At 37.6% G+C, this 18,739-nt stretch overlaps 1 long non-coding RNA gene across 1 annotated transcript; it reads right to left on the bottom strand.

The window, feature by feature from the left end:
• Positions 1–1,701: 1,701 nt before the first annotated feature.
• LOC113285982 lies at positions 1,702–2,633 on the bottom strand. Its single transcript, XR_003329042.1, has 3 exons — positions 2,338–2,633; positions 2,175–2,249; positions 1,702–2,091 (listed from the first exon to the last, which is right to left on the bottom strand). It is a non-coding gene; the product is annotated as an uncharacterized LOC113285982 (long non-coding RNA).
• Between the last annotated feature and the right edge of the window lie 16,106 nt (positions 2,634–18,739).

The following is an 18,739-nucleotide window of genomic DNA, read 5'->3' on the forward strand; positions in this document are numbered from 1 at the left end:
ATCCAGCCACGTCATTGAATCTGAAGTGTAACTGGGGACTTCTCATCGCATCCCATTCCATACAACCATCCAAGATTTAGAAGACGGTTCAAAAGATGTCGCTTGGAACGAAGTCCTTGAAGATATCCCAAAAAGCAGCGTGCTTCAACATTGAAACGGTTTTCTCGACCACCACATATTTTGACTGACATGATCCCTAGAGGAGTTTCTGTCCATTTCATTATGAAATTTTCGAATTTTGGAAATCATTTCACGAACTGGGAAGCACTGAATCTGAAGGTGGCGCAGTACCCAGTGATAAAAGCAGCATGACTGAGGGATTATTATTCGATCAAGCCATGGCTCCAGCCGCATGAAATAAATTAAGACTACTAAACATCAAAGAAGTTTCATCAACGCCAGGGCCAAGGGCACCTTCACTAGAGTCCTCTCCAGGAGATCCTTCAACATCCTCTCCGGAAGCCGCTTCAACATCCTCTAGAGCCGCTTCAACACTCTTTTTGGAAATTACATCAACGTTCTCTTTGGGAGCTGCTTGAACATATTTTTTCAGTGCTTCGACAACCTTTTAAGGATATTCCTCATGCTATGGCTCATCCACATTAGAGTCGAGGATTATGACGGCGTCATGAATTGTTTGAGATCCCAACCAACCGTATGCCTAATCTACCTGGGTCCAACCGACATCATGCTAGGGGAACGCTCACCTGGACGCCTCTTGAACGTGACATGTTCCAAGGACAGACCGACCCATCTCTCCTGGTAACATCTAACTTTGTCTCATAAGTTTTATCTTTATTTGTCGCCACCTAGTGCTTACCCTGCAACAATGTCATTGTTACGTACTAAGCAGGGGACTTAATGTTGATGGTGGTTTTTAGTTCAAGGGCTAAAATTGTAAACCCTGTATTTAATGCGATGTCATCCTTCAAAGGAACAAAATCCATTTAAAAGCAATGAGTGCTTAATCCTCTTCGCTCAAATATGTATTGAGCAATTCAATATATTTGTATATATGAAATTTATTCAGAATGGTGCGTGCAAAAGTGTTAGAGCACTGCTCGGTCGAACTCGCATGCGTTGCTATCTCAAGCATGTTTGTCAATGTTAGTGATCAAAACTATAAGTCTTGATTTCTAGTCTACTATAACCAAGTATCGGACTAGGATAGAAAGTGTAGTTGAGCTCAAGAACTCCATAGCGATCATCATTCAAAACGAAGGACTATTCAAGGAACTTGTGGAACTTCATCGACTAAAAGGTATGTGGAGACTTGAACTTATCTATATCACTCAAAAGTCTATCTACTCTATCTCCCATCTTGATACAAAAGTCATTTTCACTACAACAAATCATGGTTTTAATAATGAAAAATAGTGTCACAAATGTTCGATTTTGCGTCACAAATATATTCTTGTGACGTTTTCCGATTGTCGGTCAATGCGTTACAAAAACAGGTGTTGCAAATAATCTGTCCGACGCCAAAAGCATCACTTATGCTTAGAAACTTTTGTAGCAACATTTTCTATCACAAATATAGTTTGCGTGTCACAAAACTGTTATTTCATTTTATTAATAAAATGATTTTATTTTGTTGATTATTAATAAATTATTTACAATATGTTTTTTTCACAACAATTTTTTTCTTTGTGGAAGTAAATTAAAATTATGCAAATCAAACCATTGAACAAGCTGAAGACGAACGAGAAAATGATCATACTCATATTCAACAAATTATTTTTACAATTTAACTAATGATTACAAATCAACAATAAACTTGTACAAAGAACATCAGAATTAACCAATGACTAAAGATAACTAATCAACTTGTACAAAGAATATTAGATCTCCAAATGTTGTTGAACCAAATATTAAAACATTTTAGATGTAAAGTGATTTCTTTAATCAATGAAGCGTATTAGCTCTTCTCAACCAAAATTTGATTCCAATCCTCATACTAGTCATTGCAGCCCTTGATCATCAACCGGTTCCTTGAGTTGAAGTTGACTTTTGGAAAATGAGACTCAAATATATTTGTCTGTTTCTTTAAGGAGGATTAGTACTTGTAAAAAGGAATTGCATGAATTTCACCTACAAACATGAAAAAATCAAAGGCCCGTGTATATAAATCAATAACAATTTTCACGGATCTAAGTAACAAATAGAAGCAATACCTATTTTCACATAGATTAGATCTTCAATTTTTAAGCCATCCAAGTATTCTAATATTTCATCCCATTACTTGTTTCCTGATTCGATCCAAGAGAAGAAAAAAAACCAAAAGTTGAGAACAATTAAGAAGACTAGCGTAACGAAAAAATCAAACAAAACGACTACCTTCAAATGGCTTCGATCTATGTGATGTGTTTTTAACCCGAATCAATACGACGGGATAAACAAGATATGGTGGTGATGAAGGCGGCTGATTTTGATTACATGCCGGGGGCTCAGAAGAAGGAAATATAGAAGAAGATAATGCGTTAGAGATTTTAGACTACTCTGTCAACACAAATTTTATCTCAAGAAAATATGAAGTATTTTTTTTAATAGGAAAAAATAACTGAATTCAGAAAGTTGCGGGCCTTACAGCATATAACTTCCCCTTTCTGCAGTTGAGATTTGGAAAATAAAAATTCATAGGCGAGATTTTTGTTGACTGAAGTTAAGGAAGGAACTTGCGAATAAAAGTGGTGAACGTGTACACGTTAACCAACCCATGGGTTCACCAAGTTCACATGCTGGCTAGATATGAATGACTAGTAATCAGTTAATCATTTTTTATTAATTTAAATTTTAACTGAATATCTTTTACGCACCAACACGAGTCCACCAAATTAACATGTTTGAAATTTTTTTTTTGGGACTTAACTAACACTATATATCCACCACGTACAAAACGTCACAAATGCGGAATTTTTACAACATTTTTTTCTGTTGGGATTATAATGTCAGAAATGTTGTTGTTTGTTGTAGTGTTTGTTGTATAGACTTTGATTATACACATTTTCTATTTCGAGACGAGTTTATCTAGCCTATGTATTTCTCGAAATATGTGTTGGTAAGATTTCTCCTTGGCTAAGTTCATCTTGTTTCAATCACTTTGAAAATAACTTTGACGAAAAATGGTTTGTGAATAACAATTATATAACGTCCTCTAAGAATGTTTCAATGATTGAAATGAGAGTTTATATTATATAACTAATGTTGGATATAAGCATTGTGTGGCAATACATATATGTATAAGTCCTTATTCCTTGAACCAAAGTATGCGTACTTTGTTGATCAGGAAAACCGGAGCAAGAGATGTGAGCTCAGTCCGCGAACTGGCGGAGGTTCTCATCCCGAGAATATCTGCTGGAGTTTGTGAACTCCTTCCGGGAACTTAAGTCCGCGAACTAAGTCTGCGAACTTGATTTGGTTATATCTAAAGACGATTATTTGTGAACTTATATTTATATAAACTAAGGAATGCAAATTGCAAACCGTGGATATAAAGTTCATGAATCGATTCGAGTGAATCAAATCGTGTTTTTTTTTCCAATTGTGTCTTGTGTAGTTATATAAGATTTATACAATTTAACAACTCTCTAACTAGTTCATTTGAGTCATTTGAACTAGTTATGGTGAAGAAGAATATGGTTGATATGAAAGTGCTCATATGGCTAACCATTTGGTTAACTACTGTTGAACCAACAAATGTACATGTTTGGGTACGGTTACACAAACCTAAAATCGTGCATTTCATTTGTGTGTAACAATCTAAGTTTTCGATCTAACAGTTGAAAGATATTAGATTGAATCTAATAAGGTTTTCATCTAACTGTGAATATTGAATGCTTTGTTACCAAGCTAACATTGATTGCAAACCCTGATTTGAAAAACTATATAAGGGAGAACTCTAGCAACTGGGAAACCTAATCCCCACACCTCCTATGTGATACTAGTTGTATTATCTAGAGTCGATTCTCCTTTAACCTTAAGTTTCTTCTTGTAAACCAGGTTAACGACTTAAAGACTTCATTGTGATTGTGAATCCAGACCGATACTACTTTCTCGTAGTTGTGTGATATGATCTTGCATATTCTATCGTGTTGAGTACAATCGTAACGATTGGCTTGAGATTAATATCTCCGACAGGCAAGATATAAAAGTAGTCACAAACATCTTCATCTCATCATTTGTGATTCCACAATATCTTCTTTCGCCGCGTCGATTAAGATTATTGTGAGGTGATTGATAATACTAGGCTGTTCTACGGGAATATAAGTTCGGGTTATCAATTGGTTCCTGTTCACCTTGATTTATCAAAAGACGGAACAAAAACTTGTAGGTATTTTTGAGGGAGACAGATTTATCTATTACCATAGACTTTTCTGTGTGATACAAATTTTCTTATTAAAGTCTTCGACTTTGGGTCGTAGCAAATCTTGTTGTAGGTGAGATCAGCTAAGGGAATCAAGTGCATAGTATCCTGCTGGGATCAGAGACGTAAGGAGCGCAACTATACCTTGTCAGTATGATATTGATTGAGGTTCAAATACAGTCCAGACCGAAGTTAGTTTGTAGTAGGCTAGTGTCTGTAATGGCTTAATACAGTGTGTGTTCAATCTGGACTAGGTCCCGGGGTTTTTCTGAATTTGCGGTTTCCTCGTTAACAAAATTCTAGTGTCTGTGTTATTTCTTTTTCGCATTATATTTTGTTATATAATTAAAATATCACAAGTTTTGCATTAAAATCAATCAATTGGAAATCCTACCTTTGGTTGTTGATTGAAATTGATTGAAACTTGAATATTGGTCTTTGGTACCGTTCAAGTGATTTCTCTTGTGTTCAATTAGACTCGCGGATTACTATTTGCTTGAGTAAGAATTGAATCGAGAAACAGAGATATAACTCTTTGACATACTTTATTAAGACTGAGTCTAGTTGATTCTCTTGAAAGTATATTGGAGTTAGTCCATACAGATTGCTAATCGAAATATTGGGTGTGGTTGTTGTACCCCCGCTTTTTCAAAAATCAATCCCAAATATTATGTGAATTTTATCTTCCACCGACATTATTCGCTAATGCATTTGCCTAGTATTTTTCTATGCTATATTCCCAGCCGAACTCTCAATATTGACATGACATGACGATTAAATGTTCACTCTCAGCAGAGTAACATGAGTCTCCCGAAGTGTCAGTATTAAGATCTACATGGAAGTACCCACATAGGATGCATCACTCTCTAGCAAAGAGAATTTCGCACCGACACACTTTTAAGTTGGCTCGATCACACTTAAATTCCTTGAGGAAAACCTAGACTGTCCATATCAGTCTCAAAAATGATCACGACAACATAATTTGGCCACATGATCCAACAAGCATAGCCTACTCCTAACAGAATTAGGAAATCACCGTAGTGACCGCCGGCGGGCCCACTAATTCCCTAGTCGATCGAGTCCTATTTAATTAACTTCCAAGTGCTCCGAACGTCAACCCTAATATGGGTGTTCGCGCTATTCGAAAGTAAGCTCAAACGAACTAAGACCTTCAAAAAGGGTCTTAAATACATCATGATCGTTCAACTTAGCCAGCCTAGTTGGACGGCTGAGATCTTCCCTAGAATGGTCAAAGAGGCGTCAACATGCACATTGGCGGCCCAACTTCTCCCTTGCCCGATCGACCTTCCCGTGGCAAGTCTGTAGAGCAACAAATAGTTTTCCCAAACTAGGGCAAACACGCTATTTTCAAATCCCTAATTTGGGCCGCGACAATATACAACTATCGCAAATCGATCGTGTCCGTCCAACTTAGCTAGCCTAGTCGGACGACTTAGATCGTGTTTCGGGCGATCAAGGGGGTACACATAAGTTCACCGTCGGCCCAATTTTATTCCCAATCGATCGACTTACCCGTGGGAAGTCAATGATGTATCAAATTGCTCGATTGAACTAGGGTAGATGCGGCCGTTTCTAAAACCCTAATTCATATTTGCGGCAATATGCTACTGTCGCAAATCGATCGTGACCACTCATTTTTGCCATCCGAATCGAGTGGCTTAGATATGATTTTAGATGACCCAGGAGATGTCAACATACTCACTAGCGGCTCATCTTCACACATGGCCTATCATCCTATTTGAATCAGTGCCCGGCGTTTGGATTCGATCAACCAAAACATGGTAGCCGCGCGGCTACCAAATCCTAAATCAACGACAGCTGACAGCTTCCTCAAAACCGTCTCGTCCGTCCATCTTCGCCGTCTTGGTCGGACGGCTTAGATCGAATACTAGATGATCGATGGGGCGCAATAATGATTACCGACAACCTCTCCTTCACAGGAAGTGATCGTCCAACTGATAGCTCGCCCATACGGTTCTCAATTGATACCCAAAGGTGATCGATCATGCTGCCCTTTTAAGACGCCCAATCCGCGACTTATTTAATCGAGCTCTAAAACAACGATGCTTCATGCACATCGATTATTTTGAGCTTCTTAAAGGCGATGCTTTACGTGCATCGAATACATACGATATTTCATAAACAACTTAGTTGTTTAACCTAATAGCACCATATGATATTCTTTGTGGAAAGTCCCCACGTTTTGACCCACTTATTCGAGACATCAAACATGCCACAAACTGGGGGATACTTATTGGGGTATGGGTCTGGCGGTTTACATCATGCGGCGTGTAAAGTGTCCATTACGAGAACGTGTCAGGAAAGGACGAACGGTTAACAACGATGAAAATAGTGGGTGAAGGTGTGACCACGTGATGATCACCACCCCTTACACAACCCCACTACTCAACTACTTAATCTTCTCCACTTCCTACGAGATCAGGGTTGAGCTCAAATGACTGGTATAAATAGGTTTTCAACCTATTTCGACAATAACAAGACAAGTGTTATCAACACGGTATACAGAAAACGCCAAGAACTTATAGCTTACATTATTCAAGCCAGATCCGCATTCTGATACAAGTCATAAACAACCACACCTTCATAATTCAACATTTTGATATCAAACAACTTCTCTGCTTCCCTCCCTAAGATCAACCCTTCTCCTTCACCTTGTGACTGAATTGAATCTAGAACGACCATTTCTTAGTTAAGGCCAGAGTCTTACAGATTGATATCTCGAATCTAAAAGTACTCCCGTGCAGTGCATTGTTTATGGTTTGAATATGTTTCTCATCAACACACCCAAATTTACCAAAAAAAGCAGAACCAGTTTTTACTCTCAAACAATGGTTAAGTGTTCTAAACTCCCATTTCAATCATTGAAACATTCTTAGAAGACGACAATAGCTGTCTCACACAAACTATTGGCTTCGAAGCAATTTTCAAGTGATCGAATGATCAATACGAAACATTCCGAGTCTACATCAAATGACCGTCTCACACAAATCATGTAAGATGTTACAAGGAAATTTTCACATGATCATCTTTTGACTTTCGTCAAGAATATAAGATGAACTTGGTTAAAGAGAAATCTTACCAACACATATTTCGATAAATATATAAGCGAGTTAAACTCAATTCGAAATATCAAACGTGTATAATTGAAGTCTATATAGCTATACGACTTTTTTTCTCAAATAGGAGATAGAGTAGATAGACTTTCGAGTGATAGATGAGTTCAAGTATCCACATACCTTTTGTTGATGAAGTTCCACAAGCTCCCCTTAGTAGTTCTTCGTCTTTGATCGATGAATGTCGTGAAGTCTAAAGCTCAACTACACTTTTATCCTAATCCGAGACTTAGCTATAAGTAGACTAGAAATCAAGATTTATAGTTTTGGAACCTAAACTTGACAACAATCTTGAGATAGTAACGCTTCTGAGTTCGACCGAGCAGTGCTCTAACAGAGATTTGAACGCGCAAACGGTAATGGATCTTGCACAACCTCTAGGAATAACCACAACGCTCACAGCAGATACATGGGCAACCGTGCTAGCAACCAGAACCACATATGAAAGAAGATGGACCAAAGTATTATTTGAGATGGACTCACAGAATCTCATGCACTTCATTAAAACTCCAATGAAATCTCCTTGGTATATTTCAGAAATGATCGCATAAATTAAACACCGAATACGTCAAATCCCATTTTGTAAGCCGCTACAGACACTAGCCTACTACAAACTAACTTCAGTCTGAACTGTAGTTGATACCTCTGAAAAATTCTTTATCGTCCCCGAACTCCTTGTCGTCAACATCCATGGGAACATATGGTTCGTGAAGAAAGGAGTCAATTCCAACAAACCTTCTAGGATGAAGATGTCGAACCAGGGCCTTAAGAGTTCTCAAAACACAAGCCTTTATTTGTTGAATCTCTTTTCTTGTCTTCTTCAACTCTCTAAGAACATCAGAAAACTTCTGAGAATTTGAAGGAACAACTCTTGGCTTCCTCACATTCCTTCTTTTTCTTTTCAAAGTTGGAGGTATCAGAGAATTTTTTCCCCTTCATGATTGATGGCTTAACAATCATATTAACATATTTTCCATCAGAAGACATGATGCTTGGAGTATCCCTATGCGTATGGTTTTATGATAGGAAGTCACAAAATAAGCTCAACAAGTAGTCTTTGATTAAAAAGAGTTTTAGAGAAGGAAAAAGATGTACAGGGTTACGAAACCTTCAACACAGGTTCGTGTATTCACAACTCTCAATCCTATAAAAGGAAGAATTGTCTATTTTAACCCTATTTTATTGACTAACTAGGGAAGTCCTTTCCAATATCAATTAGATATGAAATGCGGCATGAATTCCAGACTTTGCAATGCCCTTAGAGCAGACACAACCAAAGAAAATCAAAACAACTAAAGACTTTTCTTTTCTCAAGCCTGAGATGTGCAAATCTTGTCTCTTTTAATCAGGCACATGAGACAAGATGCACTAACCAACACAATTTAAGTTGTGTTGGGATGAACAATAATCTGTCCACCACATCCTTTTTGATCGGAATACATAGAACCATGTTTCTCATAGTTTTTAGACCATAACTTTCTTTCCAATGGTCTTGTCTTATCCTTGGAAACTAACTTCTTTGACGAAGAAAAAATCTTACATACCTCTGCGATCTTTTGAACAAGTTTAAGATTGTTTGCTAATCGATTTGTTCTTCATTGAAGTTTGTTGACATGTCTCAATTTGTGTTTGTACTTGTAACACTTTGATAGTTCATGACCCTTGGGTGAACAATATGAGCATGTCAACCTGGCATATGATTCAGGTATCCGAGATATGCAAGCTGCTAGACACATAGTAGAACCTGAAAAATTAGACAAAGAGTTTCCAACGGAAAGGTCAATTCTTTTTCCAGATTAGTTGAGTTCTCTTCTGAAAGAGTATCAAGATTGATGTATGTATTGCTACAATTATCAAAATAAATATTTTCAAAAAGAAGTGCAACACTTGATTTTTCGTCTTCATTAGAATCATAGTTGTCAGGCATTTCATCAAGAGTTGCAGCAAGACCTTTGTTCCCAGTGTATTTCTTTCGATTTGGACACTCATTTGCAAAATGACCAAAACCTTTACACTTAAAGCACTGAGGAATGTCCTCGTCATCAGTCTCATCATTATCCCTGTTTTTAGGAGGAACACGATTATGGGGCTTAACTGATGACCTGGATTTGTCTCTGGAGAACCGTTTACTTCTCTTCAAAAAAAGATCCTTAAACTGTCTAGTGATCAACGAGACTGAATTTTCAAGATATTCATCTGATGAATCAGTCTCAGAAAGATCATCTTCAGAGATGCAAACACTTTTACTTTTATCAAGTAATTTAGTGTTCTTTTGTGCTTTGAAAGAAACATCCTTCCCAGATTTGGATGCATGCTCATGATCAAAGATCTTTAGCTTCCCAATCAGAGTATTTCTGGAAAGCGTTGCGAGATTATTTCCTTCAACGATGGCGTGCTTCTTAGAATCGTATTTAGATGGCAAAGATCTGAGAATCTTCATCACAATGTCCTTTTCAGGAATAGTCTTACCAATGCAAAAAATGCATTAACAATTTTAGACACTTTGTGATTAAACTCATCAAATGAATCTTCATCTACCATACGAAGTTTTTCACAATCAGAATTTAGGTTTTGAAGCCTAGCTTCTTTTTCACATGTATTCTTTTCAAATACGGTTTCTAGGATATCCCAGGATTCTTTGGACTTCCTGCAAGTAGTCACATGATGCTGAAGATCTGGGGTGATGGCATGTATGATAGCATTTAAGCCATCAGAATTTTTCTTTGCAACAAGGATTTCTTCTGGGCTATATCTACAAATATCCTTAGGTATAGATACATCGCCTTCTGTATTAACCGGAGGATCATAGCCATTAACAACACATACCCATGTTTTAAAATCACGAGCTTGAAGAAAAGCACGTATAGCGATTTTCCACCACAAGTAATTTGAGCCATCGAAGACTGGTGGTACGTTTATGGAGATAGAATTTCTGTCCATAGAGTCAGATCGCTACAAATACAGACTTATGAGGTCTTAAACGTCTTTGCCTGCTCTGGTACCAATTGAAAAAGTAGAGGTCTAACAACCTCACCCAACGATCGCTTAGAAATCTGTATGGACTAACTCCAATATATTTTTAATAGAATCAACTAGACAGTCAGACTCAGTCTTAATAAAAAGTATATCAAGGAGTTTTATCTCAATTTCTCGATTCAATACTTACTCAAGCAAAAAGAAATCTGTGAGTCTAACTGAATACAAGAGAAATTAGCTTGAACGGTACCAATGACCAATGTTCAAGTATAAATCAATTTCAATCAACAACCAAAGGTTGGATTTACCAATTGATCAATTCAACGCACAACCTGTGATATTTCAATTATATAACAAAATATGATGCGGAAAAGAAATAACACAGACACCATAAGTTTTGTTAACGAGGAAACAACAAATGCAGAAAAACCCCGAGACCTTGTCTAGATTGAACACACACTCTATTAAGCCACTATAGACACTAGTATACTACAAACTAACTTTGGTCAGGACTGTAGTTGAACCCAAATCAATCTCACACTGATCCAAGGTACAGCTGCGCTCCTTACGTATATGATCCCAACAGGATACTACGCACTTGATTCCCTTAGTTGATCTCACCCACAACTAAGATTTGCCACGACCCAAAGTCAAAGACTTTTAAATAAACAAATATGTATCACACAGAAAAGTCTATAATAGATAAATCTGTCTCCCACAGAAATACCTACGAGTTTTGTTCCGTCTTTTGATAAAATAAAGGTGAACAAGAACCAATCAATAACCCAGACTTATATTCCCGAAGAACATCCTAGAATTATCAATCACCTCACACCAATCTTAATCGACTAGCGAAACAAGATATTGTGGGATCACAAACGATGAGACGAAGATGTTTGTGACTACTTTTCTATCTTGCCTATCGGATAATTAATCTCGAGTCAATTTTACAATTGTACTCAATACGATAGAAACAACAAGATCAGATCACGCAACTACAAAGAAAATAGTTGGGTCTAGCTTCACAATCCTAGTGAAGTCTTCAAGTCGTTAACCTACAGGGTATCCATAAAAACCTAAGATTGAAGGAGAATCGACTCTAGCTTATACAACTAGTATCACACAGGAGGTGTGGGGATTATGTTTCCCAGTTGCTAGAGTTCTCCTTTATATAGTCTTCAAATCAGGGTTTCCAATCAATGCTACCTTGGTAACAAAGCATTCGATATTCAACGTTAGATGAAAACCTGATTAGATTCAAGCTAATATATTTCAATAGTTATATCTAACTTAGCTTGTTATACACAAATGAAATGCACGTTCATTTAGGTTTGTGTAACCGTACCTAAACGTGTACAAGTCGTTGGTTCAACAGTAGTTAACCAAATGGTTAGCCGTATGGGCACTTTCATATCAACCATATTCATGTTCACCATAACTAGTTCAAATGACTCAAAAAAACTAGTTAAAGAGTTGTTCAATTGCTTAGATCTTATAGAAGTACACAAGACACAATCGAAGAAAAATTGGTGTTGATTCACTCGAATCGATTCATGAGCATTATAGCCACGGTTTTCAAATGGCATTCCTTATTATATAAATTTTTAGTTCATGAATAAACCAATTTTAGAAAGTAACACACTTAAGTATGCATACGGGTATGCGTACTTAAGTAACCGGATTTGAGTTTGTTTTGGTTTTCAAACTAAGCAGAAATTCACGAATGTAAACTTTCCGCCAGTATGCGTACGGGTACGCATACTTAGGTAACCGGATTGAGTTGGTTTTGATTTCCAAACTCAGCAGAAATTCACGATCGTGAACTTCCGCCAGTATGCGTACGGGTATGAAAACTTACCCAGTCTCCATCAACCATTTAGTACACACACAAGTATGCATACATTTGGTTCCCGGTTTTGAACTTATACACTAATGTGCGAATACACTATATGCTTATATCCAAAGATGGTTACATATTCTAAACTCTCATTTCAATCATTGAAACATTCTTAGAGGATGTTAAATAGAGGTTATTCACACACTATTCTTCATCAAAGCAATTTTCAAGATATCGAAATAATCAACATGACTTTCATGGAGTCTAGAGCTCAACTACACTTTCTATCCTAGTCCGAGACTTAGCTATAAGTAGACTAGAAATCAAGACTTATAGTTTTGGAAACTAAACTTGACAAACAAGCTTGAGATAACAACGCTTTTGAGTTCGACCGAGCAGTGCTCTAACAACAACAACACTTGGCATTTGTTAAAATCAATTTGGGCAGCAGTGATTTTTTGCGGATCGCCTAAATAAACTAGGCAAAAACCGCCTCCTCACATGAGGGTGGGCTCAGCCCACATGAGGTTAGCAGGGGTATTTTTGGGCCCCACCATTCAAAAATCTGTGAGGGTGCGGTTTTTTCTTATTCTAACTAAGCGGTCTCTCAAAAAAATTTGTTTGGGGAATATATCATGTTCTGTTTTACTGACACCAATTTTGAGTTTATGAATTGATTTTTTTGTTTTTGTTTTCTGAAGCAATGAACTTAATTTATTTAACCCATTTGAGTTATCTTATCAAAAAATACAACAAATCAAGAATAAGAATATTTTAAAAAAGTGATACTCCTTCAGTTTCAGGAAAAATGAAATTTCCACTATTTCAACTTGTCCAATTTTTAGGCAAAAAAAGAAAAAATCAATTTTCCTGAAACGCAAGTAGTATTTAGTTTACAATTTGGTAAGTCTTTTCCTAAAAGCTTCCACTGATGAGCGAGTTTGAATCTTGCAACTGCCAAGCATAAGTTATATACTTATATGGAAGTAGTTCCACAACAAGTGTCTATAAACACTATTTTATGTTTCAGCTACCAATTTAGCATATCACGGAGATGTTACGTTACTTTTTACTTGTTCATTGAGACATTATGTTTACTTGTTCCTTCTCTATCAACTTAAAAATCATCTGATTGTACTACTGAAAATCATGATCTCAAATCTCAAGATGATCATATATCTCAATCACCGACGCGGCAAAGCCTTGTATTAAAGGTGACCACACATTAAGATTCAAGAATATGACTCAAAGAAAACGAGGAATGAATGAATAATATTATAGGTCGTTTAATATTTTTTAAGGGTTCACCTCCTACGAAAATGGAGGATATCAGGAAAAAAACTTTTAATCGGTTGCCTTTTAAGCATCTATTGGCCCATCTCGTCATTAAGGAAAGGATACTACATTTCTTTAGGTTTAACTCAGATAAGGCGGTTACCTTGATTCGGTCAATAGGCTTCATCTCTTCAAATCGTGGTTTGCTCCACCTGCAACGATGGATTCAGAACATTAGTTCTAATTATCAATGCCAAACACTTGATCTAGTATGGACTCGCATATATGATATATATGTTTTGAATAATGGTACAAGATGACTCTATTTGAAACCGCAAGTGCAATGGAAACACCATTAAAGGTAGATGATAACACTCTTATTAAAATTATTATCATTTGGTGAGGGTACTTGTAGAAGTTTATCATTATGATGATATTTATGATGTAATCCAAGTCAAAAGAGATGGATTTTCTTTTATAACTTACTTCACCGAGGAAAGTTACCATTATTTTGCATCCGTTGTAAATCGGTTGGGCACAACCTTGGTGAATATAAACGTCGTCATGGAGTTGCTAGAACAGAAACTGCTGAAAAACAACATAATTGAAAGAATGATAACCAAGAGCTGACAAGTAGAGTAAAACGAAATATGTTGCAAACCCCATGAAGGAAGTTTTTATTCATAACGCTAATGTACCTGGAAATTTATCATTTATACTTATTAGTACTTCAGCTTATGACGTGAATGAAGTGGTTGATGCTGAGAAGAAACTGGACAATATTGATAGACAACGTCAAGAGAGCAATGCAATAAACTCTAGCTCATCGATTCCTCTTAAATTTCTGAATAGTATGCTACCTCTAGTTTCTCCTAAATATGAAATTGTTCATGCGGGAGTGAACCTTTATGTAAGTAATGTTGAAAAAATATTTGTTTAGAAAATAGATGTGCGAGGTGCTAATGAGGAAATTATAGAAAAAACTTGTTAATGTATACACATAATTCATCATTTTGCCACGTGTCGGAAGAATTAAACTTGGAGGACGCACATCCTGAGGCATCAAGGCACAATGCCACGTCTTTACACCCAAGGGACGTTCATCATCTACACATGTTCATCATCGAGCGGATCCGACGGCTAAGAACTTAGGAGCACTAAAGTATCGAGCCACTAAGAAGTGCTGAAGAGTACCCTAGGATCTACTTTACTCCATCTCGAGTAGGACCCAAGAACAACGGTGGAGATTGGACATACTGACACAGATGTGAGAGGAGCCGCAGACACCTGTCTGACGCGTGCAGACAACCCAACCAACCGCATTAAACACCTTAGACATAGAGTACGTGTCAATCAAACTGTGGAGGAGAAAGAGGTGACCCGTCGTTACCAGGCGTAACCGCTGGCTCTATCGGTTGAGAACGAAGATACCAGCGGAATCAACACAAAGATCAAGAAGATAAGGTTGCAGCTTCCTCTGATAGTGGACCCCAAGTTCAATCCCTATAAATACCCCCCTCCACTAAGAGAGAGGGGGTCGACCAGTTTGGAGTGAGTATAGGAGAAGAGATTAAGAGAGAGAAATAGGAAGAGTAGGTATGAATCCCGTTTTTCCTTTAGCTTCGCTATTCACACAAAGTCATTTGACTATATTTGTAACTCTCAAACACATAGTAAAACATAAACCCCCATGGACGTGGGACTTAGTGTGGAACCACGTAAATCATCGTCTCATTTACATACTGTGCTTTACCTTCTGCACTTATTATTACATTCTGTTATATTACGCCTCGTACTCACAAGAGCAACCGAATTGTTACCCAATGACTAGACAAGGACGATCCCGAAGGCTCTGAGTCGATGAGTTATCGTATTTATATCATTTTATGTCTATTTTTCTTCCACATGATGATTTATATGCAATGCGAATATTGTTTGTGAACACGAAGATACCCTCGTTATTTCTGTGTTCACAATCTGGCGCTAGAAACAGGGGCTTTGTCCCGGTAAAAGATTTATCTTTCCTTGTGATTTTACTTTGTGTCTCTCAGTGCTATTCCCCTTATAATAGTATTTTGAGTAGCTTACGTTTAAATTTCAAACAGCTCATCCTCGTTTATATCTATGTTTTCCTTTAGATCAGCGTATACTCTTGCAAAAAGCGTTTTATATCTGTATTTTCCTTGGCAAAACCTTTTAAGATCTTTGATTTCCGTGACAAAACTTGTCATTCAAAAATCTTCATTGTCCTCGTGCATTTTCTAACAAAACATACGCTGAGACTAGGCGTTCATATACAAAACCCGTGAACTTGGTATTTCTCGCAAAGTATTTTTAAACCTATCAATAGATCTATGTTTACAATAGTCGGATCTACATTATTTCCCACTGAAAACATTGAAAACCTTTAAATACACGCTGTGATCTACTGATAGGTGTTTAAAAACACCTCTCTAAATATCGATTGGTTATGTTTTCTTAGCTAGTTTTCTTGCGAAATTGTATTATTAGCTTCCTTTTATATTCTATGGAAATTTTGGAGCTTATTCCCGAAAAGATTAAGAAATCGTCCAATTTACCAAAAGAGATGCGGAATTATCATTGCATGGGAAACCGCTATCAGCAGTCGCGTGGGCGTTAAGAAGTAACCAGCTGAAATCCATTACGAATTACCGGAGGTAGCCAAACGGGTTTACTATAAGTAACCAGTTGAAGGCAACCATTTGATTCTAAACGGGTTTACTATAAGTAACCGCTCAATTTATTAAGGGCCACCTGTCTATCCTTTATAGTACCTAGCAAGATCAAAACTAGGTCGAATAGTTCACTTCAGACCTTAAGTTCTTCTCAGTGCAAGAGCTGCACGACCTTAACTCCTTCAACTCCGGCAAGCTCAGGTCTGATGGGTCGATGTTCACAATGGCTAGATGTACAGGAGCTTGTAATGAAGATTGGTAAAGTTTTGGGTTTTAGTTAGGAACCAAAGAAGTAGGGAAGAAAGAGAATACCACTGCCTGTGAAGTTATTGATGCCATTGATTGATGAGTATCTCGAAGCTCAAGTGTTTTGGAAAGACTGAGTTAGCAAGGAAAGATGGAATTCAAGTTAACAGCGAGTTATGAGCTTTGCCGAGAAGATAACCAACTTGTGTGATGACTGATTAATGAATTTATGTGTGTTTGAGAAGGTTTATCAGAATGGGTTTGTTCTAAATGTGAAATGCAATGCAGGGAAGGAGATATTATGAGCTTAAAATCAACAGCAAATTAACATCTCCATCAACAGCTCAAAGATGCACATCAAGTGTTTGTTTAAAGGCTTGAACGACCAGTGCACTTACAGAAGTTCTGCCGTGGCTGCTTTCCGTGGTTCAGTGGCTGAGTACATGGGTTTGTTTGGCAGCAGTTAAGGCTTCACAGGTAGCTCGACAGGCTGGTGATTTGGTTTCGTTATGTGATCGGAAATACAGGGAAGGTGCTGTGACTTTTGGTAGCTCTCGGTTAAGAAGATGGACATCGAGGAGAACATGGGATGGAGTTTGCTGTGGGTTTGTTAATGCTGCTGCCACAGTTTGATTATTGCCACTATAGAAGAAAGAGTCGAGCTCGAGCTGATGATGGAGCTCAGGTGAGAAAGATAAGTGTTTCGAGCACGAAGAGGATGATGACGAGAGTTTATGCTGCTGGTACTTGCGAGTCTGCTGCCAATGAGATACGGAGGAGGTTGAGATGCTGTTGCTGGCAGTAATGGAAGTGTTGCTCTTGAGTTTGGTGGACTGTAGAATACCAGGGATATTATCAGTGATCGTTACTAACCGGACAGTGGCTGTGATGATGGCAGTGAGATGACGAGAGTGGAGGTTGCTGATTTTCTTTAGGATGATTACGATGGAAACTCAGGGAAGGAGTTAGAGCTGTGAACAGAGCGGGAAAAGGAGAATAAGAGAGTTTGGCTGAGGTTTACAAAACTCGGAAGAACTGAATCTTCACGGGAGAAGTTCGAGTTTGGAGTCTGCAGCTGGAACGGACAGAGTGACGCTACCAAGTGGGCTGGATCTTGACATTTGAATGCAAGCCCAATAGGCTATTTAGCCAATACATTTTGCACGAACAGAATCAAGGGTGCGGCTACTTCAAGTTTCGGCAGGAGTTTGCAACTCACTTTGCACAGGGTGTGATGCACGGACACAATTCTTAAGGAGGTGCACTTTTCTATTTTTCTAGGTTTCCTAGTTTCTTCAAGAAGAGGTTACACAACTCTATATATAGAGAAGCCTAGATACAATTTGAGATATTTTCTTTTCATCGTTTTTCCCCCTCTTAGGGGGGAGAACTATCTCTTTTCTATATTCTTTTTATTGTTAAGGATGAATTCAAAGTTCTAATTGTGAAGCTCAATTATTTACAAGTTTGTTTCAAGTTTTAAAGTTAATCATTGTGGATTGTTTTTACTATATCGAAGGTTTATGATTGGTTCTTAGATTGGTTTGGGTGCGCAACTAGATTAGTCTATTAATCATTCTAATGCTAGTAGAGAGTTGAGTCGATCCGTAATTGTCGCTTATCTCCTACACAAGTAGAAATCGCAAGACCTTGCGGAGGGATTCTGTGGAGCAATTGCGAGTAAAGACAACACCAGTAAGTGGACCGAGCGTACCGAGTTTAACTGCTGGGATCAAACCTAAATTCATAAATCTTAATGCGTTCGGGGAATTACATCTTGCAAGCGAACCTCAAGGTGGTTCTTTTGAATAGAATCCGGTAGTCTAGCGCTTCCATATCCGGTGATACAAGGAATTTTGGGGATAGCTAAGCGTACATGTTATTCTACGGTTGGTGACAATTGATTCTAACAAGAGATAAACGGGTACAATGTTGAGTTAACAGTTAGTAACGGCGAATTATCTTATTATCCTTCTTTTATATTCTCGCTGATTTAGATAACATATAAATTGCATTACTCTTCGTGAGAATGATCCTTACTACCGCTTTATTACTTGTTAGTTAGTGGGAAACATCTTATTATTTTGTTGAGTAAACGATGCTCGTCATCTACGCCCTTACTTTGAACATACTTTACTAACAAACTTTCTTTAAACACACTTTGTTAACAAAATCAACGTGGATTTTGTTT

The sequence above is a fragment of the Papaver somniferum genome, chromosome 6 (genome assembly GCF_003573695.1).
Source record: "Papaver somniferum cultivar HN1 chromosome 6, ASM357369v1, whole genome shotgun sequence".
NCBI lineage: Eukaryota > Viridiplantae > Streptophyta > Magnoliopsida > Ranunculales > Papaveraceae > Papaver > Papaver somniferum.